The sequence below is a fragment of the Leiobunum rupestre genome, chromosome 5 (assembly GCF_980474605.1).
Source record: "Leiobunum rupestre chromosome 5, qqLeiRupe1.1.hap1, whole genome shotgun sequence".
Lineage (NCBI taxonomy): Eukaryota > Metazoa > Arthropoda > Arachnida > Opiliones > Sclerosomatidae > Leiobunum > Leiobunum rupestre.
In genome coordinates, this window is record NC_143388.1 from 69,498,083 (window position 1) to 69,505,708 (window position 7,626).

Genomic DNA, 7,626 nt, shown 5'->3' on the forward strand with positions numbered 1-7,626 from the left:
GTGAAATCAGTTTCGAAACTATTCCGTTTCGAGTGAAATCAGTTTCGAAAATATTCTGATTCGAGTGAAATCAGTTTCGAAACTATTCCATTTCGAGTGAAATCAGTTTCGAAACTATTCCGTTTCGAGTGAAATCAGTTTCGAAACTATTCCGTTTCGAGTGAAATCAGTTTCGAAAATATTCCGATTCGAGTTAAATCAGTTTCGAAACTATTCCGTTTCGAATGAAATCAGTTTCGAAACTATTCCGTTTCGAGTGAAATCAGTTTCGAAAATATTCCGATTCGAGTGAAATCAGTTTCGAAACTATTCCGTTTCGAGTGAAATCAGTTTCGAAAATATCCCGTTTCGAGTGAAATCAGTTTCGAAACTATTCCGTTTCGAGTGAAATCAGTTTCGAAACTATTCCGGTTCGAGTGAAATCAGTTTCGAAACTATTCCGTTTCGAGTGAAATCAGTTTCGAAAATATTCCGATTCGAGTGAAATCAGTTTCGAAACTGTTCCGTTTCGAGTGAAATCAGTTTCGAAAATATTCCGATTCGAGTGAAATCAGTTTCGAAACTATTCCGTTTCGAGTGAAATCAGTTTCGAAACTATTCCGTTTCGAGTGAAATCAGTTTCGAAAATATTCCGATTCGAGTGAAATCAGTTTCGAAACTATTCCGTTTCGAGTGAAATCAGTTTCGGTACTATTCCGTTTCGAGTTAAATCAGTTTCGAAACTATTCCGTTTCGAGTGAAATCAGTTTCGAAACTATTCCGGTTCGAGTGAAATCAGTTTCGAAACTATTCCGTTTCGAGTGAAATCAGTTTCGAAACTGTTCCGTTTCGAGTGAAATCAGTTTCGAAAATATTCCGATTCGAGTGAAATCAGTTTCGAAACTATTCCGTTTCGAGTGAAATCAGTTTCGAAACTATTCCGTTTCGAGTGAAATCAGTTTCGAAACTATTCCGTTTCGAGTGAAATCAGTTTCGAAAATATTCCGATTCGAGTGAAATCAGTTTCGAAACTATTCCGTTTCGAGTGAAATCAGTTTCGAAAATATTCCGATTCGAGTTAAATCAGTTTCGAAACTATTCCGATTCGAGTTAAATCAGTTTCGAAACTATTCCGTTTCGAGTGAAATCAGTTTCGAAACTATTCCGTTTCGAGTGAAATCATTTTCGAAAATATTCCGATTCGAGTGAAATCAGTTTCGAAACTATTCCGTTTCGAGTGAAATCAGTTTCGAAACTATTCCGTTTCGAGTGAAATCAGTTTCGAAACTATTCCGTTTCGAGTGAAATCAGTTTCGAAACTATTCCGTTTCGAGTGAAATCAGTTTCGAAAATATTCTGATTCGAGTGAAATCAGTTTCGAAACTATTCCATTTCGAGTGAAATCAGTTTCGAAACTATTCCGTTTCGAGTGAAATCAGTTTCGAAACTATTCCGTTTCGAGTGAAATCAGTTTCGAAAATATTCCGATTCGAGTTAAATCAGTTTCGAAACTATTCCGTTTCGAATGAAATCAGTTTCGAAACTATTCCGTTTCGAGTGAAATCAGTTTCGAAAATATTCCGATTCGAGTGAAATCAGTTTCGTAACTATTCCGTTTCGAGTGAAATCAGTTTCGAAAATATCCCGTTTCGAGTGAAATCAGTTTCGAAACTATTCCGTTTCGAGTGAAATCAGTTTCGAAAATATTCCGATTCGAGTGAAATCAGTTTCGAAACTATTCCGTTTCGAGTGAAATCAGTTTCGAAACTATTCCGTTTCGAGTGAAATCAGTTTCGAAACTATTCCGATTCGAGTTAAATCAGTTTCGAAACTATTCCGATTCGAGTTAAATCAGTTTCGAAACTATTCCGTTTCGAGTGAAATCAGTTTCGAAACTATTCCGTTTCGAGTGAAATCAGTTCCGAAAATATTCCGATTCGAGTGAAATCAGTTTCGAAACTATTCCGTTTCGAGTGAAATCAGTTTCGAAACTATTCCGTTTCGAGTGAAATCAGTTTCGAAACTATTCCGTTTCGAGTGAAATCAGTTTCGAAACTATTCCGTTTCGAGTGAAATCAGTTTCGAAACTATTCCGTTTCGAGTGAAATCAGTTTCGAAACTATTCCGTTTCGAGTGAAATCAGTTTCGAAACTATTCCGTTTCGAGTGAAATCAGTTTCGAAACTATTCCGTTTCGAGTGAAATCAGTTTCGAAAATATTCTGATTCGAGTGAAATCAGTTTCGAAACTATTCCGTTTCGAGTGAAATCAGTTTCGAAAATATTCCGTTTCGAGTGAAATCAGTTTCGAAACTATTCCGTTTCGAGTGAAATCAGTTTCGAAACTATTCCGTTTCGAGTGAAATCAGTTTCGAAAATATTCCGATTCGAGTTAAATCAGTTTCGAAACTATTCCGATTCGAGTTAAATCAGTTTCGAAACTATTCCGTTTCGAGTGAAATCAGTTTCAAAACTATTCCGTTTCGAGTGAAATCAGTTTCGAAAATATTCCGATTCGAGTGAAATCAGTTTCGAAAATATCCCGTTTCGAGTGAAATCAGTTTCGAAACTCTTCAGATTCGAGTTAAATCAGTTTCGAAACTATTCAGATTAGAGTGGATCTGATCAGTTTCGAAACTATTCAGATTTGAGTCGATCTGTTCAGTTTCGAAACTATTCAGATTTGAGTCTATCTGTTCAGTTTCGAAACTATTCAGATTTGAGTCGATCTGTTCAGTTTCGAGTCTATTCCAGTACCGCACATTAAGCTTTCGAGACTAGTCAGCTTCGACGCTAATCAGTTTCATGGTTATTCATTTTCGAGACCATTCAGATTCGAAGCTAGGACACTTTTTACAATCTTTCGGTGTTATTCAGCGGCCCCGTTAAAGACTCCGAGTTCCCGGCACTGTGATTTTACGTTCCATACATTTAAATGTTTTTCTAAGGGGTTATCTAGGAGGTTTCTCTAACGTCGTAAGTTTATTGTAACCTAAGGCTATGGTAAAATTTAAATACTATTTTAATAATTATTGTGACATCAAACCATTATTTTGATTAAATAAAAAAGTTAATGGTAAATTTACCGGTTATTTTACCGGTAAATTTACCGGTTTTATTATTACCGGAAAATTTACATCACTACTTTTAACCCGCCATAGAATACCTTCACATCTGGGCGTCGGTTCACTAGTATAAAGATATCTGATATAATGTATAATTTCACGCGACATTTTCTATAAAATCCTCTTTTAAATATTATAAATTGAGTAAGTATTGCTCATCGTACATTTAGAGTAAGTTTGTTTTTAGATTCTTGATACAAGCTTACGCCAAAGCCCAATATAATAATTATATAAACTTGAAATTTACAGGAGATTCTTATGGTATCAGCTTAAATTTCTGAGAAAAAAACTAAAATCAGCAATCTTACCGACTCGCATTAATTGATCTCAACTGGAAACTTAAAATAACAGAGTGGTTTTTATCTAGGCTTGGAACGATGATTTGGCTAAAGCGGCGCGAGACTTTGCTGCTAAATGCAATTTCAATGCGAATTATTTTCCAGGAAAAGTGTCTATTCATGGTTAACCTAAATAGGCTAACTTCTTTGAAGAGTAATTAAATTAGGAAAAGTTTTAAAATTTACTTTCAGTTGAAACTTTGGCCAAAATGTATATAAAGGATTCGTAATTAAAATTAATAAGTTGACTACTTACGTATATAATAACCACAATTTTAAAATTGACAACTTTATTTACGCAATAAAAACATAATTAAAAACATACATTACGACAACTAGTTTCACGTCTATTCAGGCGCATCTTCAGGTCTAAATTCTGGAGCGGCCGTGGAAGCTCCGTTTTCAACTTCGTCACATGATTGCACAGTGGACGCGTCAAACAGTTTTTACACACAATCCTAAAGATTTGTGTGTATTAGTCTCACGTACAGTGTAGCCGATGCCGATGCCGCCGTGTCGCGCATACCTGTTCAACGGTTAGGGCTAGAATAGTCAATGATATCTCCTTCGAATGTACATGCATCGCCATTGATAGCCTTCATAAAGTTTTGAAATCGAAGCGCAAGAAGTTGGGCATTGCCCAATTTACCGTTTTCGGTAATTTGGCTTTGTGTGGTTGATATTTTGTTTCAGGCGGAAATATAAAACCACGAACATTGGGGTCCCGTAAATAAGTCCGAAAACTTATTTAAATTTAATATTTACTGATATAAGTGAAGTTGTAGTTCAAATGAATCCTAATCTATCCAATAATATTTTTTTGAGTGTTACCGGACTTAATTTTTAAAGGGATAAAGAAATCCCTATTAAACCTTTATTTATTCTTTTTATAATTCTTAAATAAGTACGAAAATGGTACTTACAAATTTTTATTGATTAAATTCAATTTTTAATTAAATAAAAACTTCAGTGAAAACTGGCTGTAGCAGACGCCGGCCGATTTCCACTGAATTTTGCCGCCGTCAAAATTCATATAGGGGAACCAATCGCCGCTCTTTTCGCCCCTCGAGCCTAGCCGCCAATAAGAGATCTCAATTCCCAAAACCGGAATTTTGGCATTCTTCACTCGCTTATTTTGCTAAGCCTACTTCAAGCAACTTCAGAATTTTCGCCAAATTGTATTTATAAACGTAATAAGTGCTTTTAAAAAGCTTATAAAGTTTATTGAATAGTAATTAAAGCTGTTTCAGTTCAATTTCATCGGTAAGAGATTAATTTTATGAGCATTATTTAACAGCTGCCGAACAAATCAGTCTAACAGTAACTTTCTACAAATACAGATGTCTGCTGGAGATATATGTGCAGTTTTTGAATGTAATAATTCTCGTCAGAACACAAAAGGACATAATGTAATGTTTAAAATTTATTTAAGATATAAATGGAATTGATTTTAGAAAACTAATAAATCGATGGCTGTTCAAACCTCAGAACCAAAGAGAAGAGACATAGGAACCATGGTCCTTCCAATTGGTAAAAATAAAGTTAACTTGGAATATACAATTCATAACAACTTAGTTTGTTTAGATTTAGGTTTTACAGAACCATTTCCCTCCCCTATAGGTTTTTCTACTCCAATTGTGGATCAACTTGATACCTACGAGTCCGAACCAGAACAAGATTTTCCTGAAGAACCTTTCCCAGAGCCTATTACTTTTTCCCAAGGAACTCTATCAACTAAAAGTGACCCGCACGTTACTGATCCTACTTACGAAGCGAACAGTGGGACTTTAACTGGTAGTCAAGAGACTGATGAGGACTTTGAATCTTCCGAGTAATTTATTTGAAATGATTTTAAATTTGATTAAATTTTTTAAGGTATTATATTTATTTTTATATATAGAGAGACCTTTCCATGTGAACTTGATCCTCATCTTGGTGATAAGTTTATTGTCTTTTCATCATGTCTCTTCGCTCTTTTCAAAATTTGTCATGTATGCCATAAAAGTCCAGCATCAATTTTTAAACGAAGAATTTCTGGTTCTTTTCTGAGCATTGAGACACAATGCTTGGATGGCCACATTTTTACATGGTCAAGCCAGCCAAAATTTGGTGAAACAGCTTGGGTAAATTATTTACTCGCTGCATGCATATTCTTTTCTGGAGCTTTGCCCACTAAATTTTTGATGGTTTTGAAACAATTTAAACTCCAGTGCTTCAGTTTGAGAATGTATTTCTATTACCAAAGAATGTTTCATCCAATAATAGAAAAAGTATAAAGCTATCCATTTTTTTTTATTTAATTTTTTTGTATATTAATTTTGCTTTTTAAATTTCATACATGTAGCTATGGCATAGTGAACAGGATAAACTGTTAGAAAAAGTGAAAGAAACACCCCTAAATGTCTGCGCAGATGGAAGGGCAGATTCGCCAGGTAGTTAATTATTAATTAAATTAATTCTTTGATAAAATCAACCTTAAAATATAAATATTGAAATTGTACATTTAGGTTTCTCTGCTAAATACGAGATGTACAACTTTATGATTGGAGAAACTAGAAAAATCATTCATATTGAGCTTGTACAATCAACTGAAGTCAAGAGCTCTAACGCTATGGAAAACCATATCTTTTCCCCACAAAATTAAACGTTTAGAGGATCCTTATAGGAAATATAGGTATATAGCCTACAGAAACTATATATATGTAGTTCGTGGCAAAATGGGTTTACGTAGGAGGACATCGATTCCCAGCTGCGCAGTTGTAAAGATCCGGGAATTTTTCCCAGAGGAATCTGGTGAATACACCGGATTTAGGTATCCCCGATACCAAGGTTTCTGAGTTTTCATAGTGCTTATAATAAATAATTTTTTCATAATTTCCGTAATTTTTGTAAATAATTCCTTTGTATTATAAGTCAGTCTGATGGTATTATCATATTATGCCAACCATAATATTTTTGTTATAACCCCTTCATTAGCCTTAAAGGGATCGCTCACTCACCACAGGGGAAGGCATAGGGGTCACAAAATAACTGGTTTTGAAGCACACTGCAAGTCTGGATTTTATGTTACCCCTATGCCTCCCCCTGTTGTGAGTGATGGATCCCTTTAAATAGTTCCATTAAATTTTCAGTATTTCTTAAATAATTCATAGTATTAGTTAGTGGAATTATTGAATTTTTGTTATTGTCCAATTTTCATATAATTACTAAATATTTTGCCACCGTGATCAGTAGTTATTGTTTAGAAAGGTAGGCCAAATAAGTGGGCTAAAATATATTATTAATATTCTTAAACCTCTTATTATCCTTAAAGGCCGACTACATGATTTTTCAATGTACTCTCTTCAATTGGAAGTAGGCTGACTGCATGGCATATGTGACTTACAACCAACCTACTTCCAGTTCAAGACAGAGTACCCCGAAAATTCATGTAGGTGCCTTTTAAGCTGCCATAAAATATTTTATTTTATTCCAAATCTATGCCCCCCCCCCTGAGGATTTGGGAGCACTCTTGAAGGCTTGTGCCTGTGCATTGTAGGGGCCCTATCTAGGCCTCATTTTCAATATTATAAACTTGGCCATAAGTTGGCCCCCCGCTGTTATATTACTGATTATGGAGAGGGTAAAAAAATTCTTAGCACTGCTTTTGGGTACATGGTTTATAATGTTAATTTGTAATTTCTCCTGTTATATTGTCATAACTGTTTTTGTAAACATTGTAATTTTTTACTTGAAAATTATACTTTTATTAAATTGTTATATTTGTAAGTCTGAAATTTCATTGAAATCTACTGCGTTTTCTTGCTACAATTTTGTCCTTATCAACTCCTTTTGAATATTTAGCAGCAAGAGTTTCTGCTATACACGCTGGTGCCATTAGGGTAGTGCCTTTAGATGCTTTCAATGCATTTTCATATGCCATTTGTAAAAGATTATCAACATATTCTGGAAAAAAAAAAGATTTATTGTGAATGGGCTAAGTATCATATTTAGCATAAATTGCATCACTGGAAAAGTTTAAAAATACCATATGTGTTTTCTTCCAAAATAACCTTAGCAGTTGGTTCTTCAGCCTTGGCTTTTGGGTAGGCCACATAATACTGTTCTTCACCTTGCTGGTTAAGTCGTTTCGCTTTCTGTCCATGAAGGGCTGCTAGAAGGAAATAAATGTGAAATTAATATCAAA